At 37.7% G+C, this 6,334-nt stretch overlaps 1 pseudogene; it reads left to right on the forward strand.

Moving 5' to 3' along the window:
* The first annotated feature begins 3,476 nt into the window (after positions 1 to 3,476).
* LOC122496154 lies at positions 3,477 to 3,605 on the forward strand (annotated as a pseudogene).
* The last annotated feature ends 2,729 nt before the right edge of the window (positions 3,606 to 6,334 follow it).

Consider the following 6,334-nt stretch of genomic DNA (forward strand, 5'->3'; position numbering starts at 1 on the left):
ATTTTTAATGTTTATTAGCAAGGTTGGGAGCTCAGAAGCATCACCTCTGTCCAAATGCAGCATAGGGATTTTATATATTCCACCCCAGGTAACTAAGCTGTCTTCAGGGTCTCTTGTCATTGTGACCTACTCCCTAAATGTAACTGTTCACACCCTGGCTGGAAGTGTATGCTATGAACATAGATAATTTAATAACATATGGCAGCATACCAGCGTGATGATTTCATGTATGAATAACCACTTTAAAATCATGTTAATAAATCATTGCTGATTCACTGGCCTGAAAAGAGCAATGTCAAAGTAAGCCATTGAGAGGATGAGACATTAAGCCTGGACACTGTGCTAAAATGAACACTGAGGTCTTCCTAATGTATCTAATGCTTATCATAGTGTTTGGATGAAAGATATCAGACCTTTTGCAATACATCACTCTAGAAGGTAGCATTAATTAAACAGACAACAGGTGCCTGAAACTTCTGACCCATTTTTTTTAAGTAGGCCAAAGCCTTTTATTAAAGTTCCTTATAAATCCTAACACTCTTATTTCAGAAATTCTTATGAACTATTCCTACTTTTTACTCAGTTAAGAGAAAACCTGTGAGATATGATCATTTACCTTAAATAATCCTGGGTCCAGGAACAATTCCAGAAATAAATTTGCAAAATTAAATGTCTATTACTTTAACTTGTCTTTGAAAAGTTCAGTGAGACTTTGGAGATGGTGTGGAGTAGAAAAGAGAATGGCATTCTTAATTTATTTGTAAGTAATGTACATGTATCTATAATTTTTCGTCTTGCTGATGTTAAGGAGAAACTGAACAAGCAAGTTCAACCTGTAGCCTTCAAAGAGAACCTCCCCTCTTTGCCTCATACACCTTAAATGGTTGAAGAAGAAATGGAGATGTAATCTGTCAATAATGAATGGAAGATTAAGAGAGGCTTAATCTCTATCGTATTTCCAGTACCCAAAGTTCTTTTCTCCCCCACAGTTTCTTAAACCACAAAGTCCATTATCAACCTCTTGATTTTCTTTCCTTTTTTTCTCTTTTTTATTACATGAATGGTCACTAATTCCAAAACGGCATCAGTGTTCTTCACTACCTTTTCTTTGGCCCATGGAGTCATGTGTAGAATGGTGCTGATATCAAGTGTCTGGTGATAGTAAAAAAAAATAAACACACCCAGTAACCTAAAAGTGAGGTATTCACGTTCAAATCTACTCACGCTGTCTTCTTGCCATTTGCTCTCCACGGCATCCATTGACTTAGTTGATTTAGATAACACATTTGGTATAGACCCTGGCGATTTTTTCAAGAAACACTAGAAATCCTTGGTAGGCAGTGAAAAAGAAGGAAAGCAAGAGTGGGTTAAGGAAGGAAGAGGAAGTATGGGCAAGTGAGAGTCCCTCTTGTACATTTTCACAGGCCTAAGTCAGTACACGTGTGACCGGTAGGTTTAAAGAGGGGTCTTTTTATGCAGGCAGAAAGCAGCTTCCTCCTGTCCCTCAGACTGAAAACCCTCTGTCAGGGAAGGGTGGAGACTTCTCAGCTATCTTCCAGTCTGCCCCCCCCCCCCCACCCCTGCCCCAAGCTACTCTGGCTGCTCTAGAGTTGGGGAAGAGAGGAAAAAGAAAGGGTAGAAAAAGTCTTATTTGACTGGAATGGTTTGATCTGAACCTTGTATACGTAAATAATAATAAAAGTAGATATATCTGAAATTTTGCACTTAGTGAATATTTAAAACTGACTTGTGTGTGTGTGAGCTGTTATTGTGGATCTCATGTGTGAATGTCACCTCCCCCACCTTCCCATCACTGAAAATTGCTCACTTGCAGTTTCCTTAACTCTGGGAACCCTTCCATCTATTTACAACACCCCCTTCGGCAAGATCTTGCTGGGCAGAAGGGGGGCTGGGCAGGAAGAATGAAGGTTATATTATAAAATTTGTTCAGGAGTCTGAGTCTGAAAACAATCACTGGCATGAATTTTAATTTTCAACCATTATATTTCATCCTTACATTAGATAACAAATGATTAAAAGGTACAGTTGGGGGTTGTTGTTGTTTTTGGCAATGGCAGCTTTCTTTCTAGGTTGTTAAAGGTGTGAAATTAATGGGGCGCCTGGGTGGCTCAGTCGGTTAAGCATCCGACTTCAGCTCAGGTCATGATCTTACAGTCTGTGAGTTCAAGCCCCGCGTCAGGCTCTGTGCTGACAGCTCAGAGCCTGGAGCTTGCTTCAGATTCTGTGTCTCCCTCTCTCTCTCTGCCCCTCCCCTGCTCATGCTCTATCTCTCTCTGTCTCAAAAATAAATAAAAACTTTAAAAAAATATTTAAAAAGATGTGAAATTAATAATATACATCCTTGAAACTTGATTTACTCTCTTCTCTCTTCTTTTTACAGTGAGAAAACAAAAATCCAAGTTTATACAGTTATTTTGCAGCAGATTAAATTCTAGAAAGAGGGTCTCCTACATCCTAGGCCACTGTTCTTTCAACATTGTGCCTTTAGGGTGGATACTGAAAAAAATGATTGGTTTATGAGTGATGCTAGTGTTTCTTTGCCTGGCCTATCTTAAAGTACTTTAAATACCTTCTAAAGTACTAAGTCCCTTAGTACTGTTCTAACTCGACTCTTAAACCATCTTTAAAAAAAAAAATGCTTATTTTATTTATTTTGAGACAAGGGAGGGGCAAAGAGAGAGAGGAAGAGAGAGAATCCCTAGTAGGATCCATGCTCAGTGTGGAGCCCGAGTCAGGGCTCCATTCCACAAACCGTGAGATCAAGACCTGAGCCAAAATCAAGAGTTGGACGCTTAAGCGACTGAACCACCCAAGCGTCCCTTAGCTAATCTTTTTAAGATTGTCTTTTCCAGCTTAAGTGAAGGCAGAGGACAACTGATGCCAGAGAAATTGTGACATTTTTTAAAAGAAGTTTAACTAAGGAATCTAAAGGTCCCTTACAGTTTAAATAGTGAGCAAATTGTGTGCGTGTATTTATGACACATATTGTTATGACAATTTCTGGTTTTCCTGAGGAACAAAGGTGGAGGCCAAACAATTGCATAATTAATGATAGTGTTAAATTCTCCATGCTACTTAAAATCCATATACTAGCATTGCTATAATCATCAATTCGTAAACCAAATATGAATTGATAGAAAAATTTAAATTCTAGGCCATTCCTCTTGCCTTATTTTTCATTTTAGTATTTCTCCCTATAAACTATTCTTTAAAATGCTTAAATAATTACTGAATACATTTGGCATTCTTGGTAAACATAGGATTTGTGGTTATGGTATTTCTTACTCTGGAAAGACTTTATTCAGGCACCAACTGCAGTTAGATTATGCAAGTATTCTAATTGCTTTGAGCGGAAATGATTCTTTTTCAGAACGTTTTGTAGTAGTCCTGTTGTTTAACTTAAAGTCATTATTTGGTCCTTCCTAGCCTCTAAGCTTATTCGAAATTGAAAACGTAGCTTTGCGCAGTGGCAGTTTCGGAGCCAATGAGGTTTATCCGAGGTGCGATTATTGCTAATCGAAATTGAAAATGTAATTGGAATTATTCTTCTTTTTCAATATTATTTTTGCTGTAACTCATATCTCTCTCTTCCTCTCTTTCTCTCTCTCTCTCTCTCTCTCTCTGTCTCTACACACACACACACACACACACACACGCACGCATATACACATGGATACACATAACATATTTTATAGAGTTTTATTTATAGTTCTCTCTCCCAGGTATTTTATATATAATACATTTGTGTATCTAAGCAATTTTTTTATACTGATGAAATATCATCATCCAATACTTACAGGCTTATAGAGCCACCACAGAAGAATAAGTGAGCAAGCATTTTGTTATTTTAGAGGGTCAAACTAAGACCAATATCTAGAAATTACTGGAAGCAGATCTCAGCACAACAGAGATTATGGCTTTCTCCCAATCAGAACTATTAAAACATAGAAATGGCTTCTTGGTGAGGAAGTGAGGCCTCTATTAACAGAAGGATTTAAGCAGAGCCTGATTTTATTTGTATTGAGAGAATCCTAATGGGCTTTAGTTGAAGTAGAAGACATCTATAATTCCTCCAAACTCTAGGATTTTAAGATTCTTCTTTAGTTCTGAACCCGTCACAAATCCATATTCAGAAATGCAACTATATAACTTTAAAGGATTTGCTAATAATATGTCTGCTCCAACAACGGCTAATTGGGTCCCGATCAGGTCTGACCAGGAATTACTGCCAAAATGTACAATTAAAAATTATACAATTTGGGTGCGGGCACCAGAGATCAAGTGTTACTTCTGAATCTGCGCTGGTGACTTGAACTAGCTAGTTTCCTTCGGAGCACCAAAGTCTTAAGGCTTTGGGTTGAGAAAGATTGGGGTGTGAATGAGCTAGAGTCTTGCCCTATGAAATGAATGGCTGCAGCCACTAGCTCAGTAAAGCTTAAAGCAAAAGGAAACCTGTTACATTTCTCACAAGATTTAGTGTCACTGTTCATATTTATTGGAAAGTGATAAATGAAAGGTTTATTGAATTCTGAAGTGATTTTTATTTTAATCATTTATATCCTCACCTGCTTTCAAGTGACATATTAGATTATATAGATATTAGATAATATGAGATATTATGATTTTCTGTTCCATAATGAAACCAAACTTTTGTTTCTGTAAATATACATTAGGAATGGTTATGTCAGCCAAAATGCAAATATGCAATGCAATGGAGTGACAGTCAATTAAAACAACATTTTTTTCCATATAGTAAATGATATAACTAACTTCCATATAGTAAGGTAACATTTAAAGGGACACTAGTAAGTGACATTCTTTCCTGTTTCTAGAATCTGGTACTATTCTAGAATAGAAGAAAAGAGTTTCAGGATATAGTTCAGTGTAAGGGGTTCTTTGCAAGACTGGTTTGGGTCCGCAGCTCCTAAGAGGATTCGTTATGATACCTCTATCAGTCGTTTGTTTGTTTTAGACTGACTAGAGTTTTTACTACTTTGTATGATGTACTGATAACATAGCTTTAGAAGTGATAATATTTTATACCATGTAACAAATACAATAAAACTTATCATAACAGAACCATACTCTTCCCCTATGAACCAAGTATAGTTTCTACTGAAAGCCAAGGGCATCAGAACAGGTGTAGTAAAATCATTACACTTTGTTGCTGAGTCTCTTCTCACAAAAGAGGATGTCAATGACATGAGCAAGGAGACACAGCAGGTTTTTCCGGTCCTTACCCATCTGGCTGGGGTGGTACAGAATCCCTGTTTTGACTTGTACACTGGCAGATTTTATTATGCAAGCTGTGTATCTCAGCATTCGCCACAACCTTCGGGACAGCCAAGTGTCACTTTATTCCCGAGTTCATGGTGAAGAACTCACTTTAAAACACAGGGAGAGCTGGGTAGTGATATGGGTTGCATCATGGTCTCTAACCCAATATTTCTTAGATAAGATCTTTCTAACCAGCTGATTAGATGGTGGCTTTGTGGCATTTGGCGCATTCATTTTCAACAGGATGTTTCTGTTTAGTACACCCACCTGGTTCCTGTCAAAGAGATGACCCATTCAGAGAAACAAACAAAAATCTAGAGTTTCCGGGATACCATTGAAAGCAATAAGAATATGTATCCCCTCACTCCCCAAAAGATTGTGTGGTATCTTCTCAGGAAATTCACTTAATATTATAAAGATAAAATGAATTCATCTGACATTTTCAAAGACATGTCATACTTGGGAATTTTCCGAATGTTCTGAACTAAAACAGAAGCTTTTTAATAAATGTTGGTTAAATGAAAAAAAAAAAAAGGGGGGGGGGAGTTCCTTAGCTGATGTAAGTTTAGGTTAACAAACTCCTTGAAGACAAGGACTAGAATCCAGTCCACATAATTATTAGGTGGTCTAAAATTGTAGGCTGACTTGAATCAAAGGAATCTGTCTTGGGTGGAAAGCTCTGCTGGCCCTTCATTTGTGAGCAAGCAGAGTAGTCCACACATGACATATTATTTGCACAATGTCGTGTGAGGAGGGAAAGGCTGACTATGGTCCCATAGCACTTTTTCCCATTAGATGATACTAGAGTGCCACAATAATGCTGTACTTGAAACTTAGGCTTTGGAGTTGCCCCATAGGTGAGAATTAAATCTCACAAGTCTTCCTCCAACATTATTCAATCTGAGATACTTGGAGTGAAAGAGAGCACTGTTTGTAATTACACCAGGACAACACAACATCTTGACTATACAAAAAACAGTGTGCTCAATTCTGCTAACCCACCAATGCAGAAGGGCCATTAGGAACCCCGGCTTTA

This window comes from Prionailurus bengalensis, chromosome F2 (genome assembly GCF_016509475.1).
Source record: "Prionailurus bengalensis isolate Pbe53 chromosome F2, Fcat_Pben_1.1_paternal_pri, whole genome shotgun sequence".
NCBI lineage: Eukaryota > Metazoa > Chordata > Mammalia > Carnivora > Felidae > Prionailurus > Prionailurus bengalensis.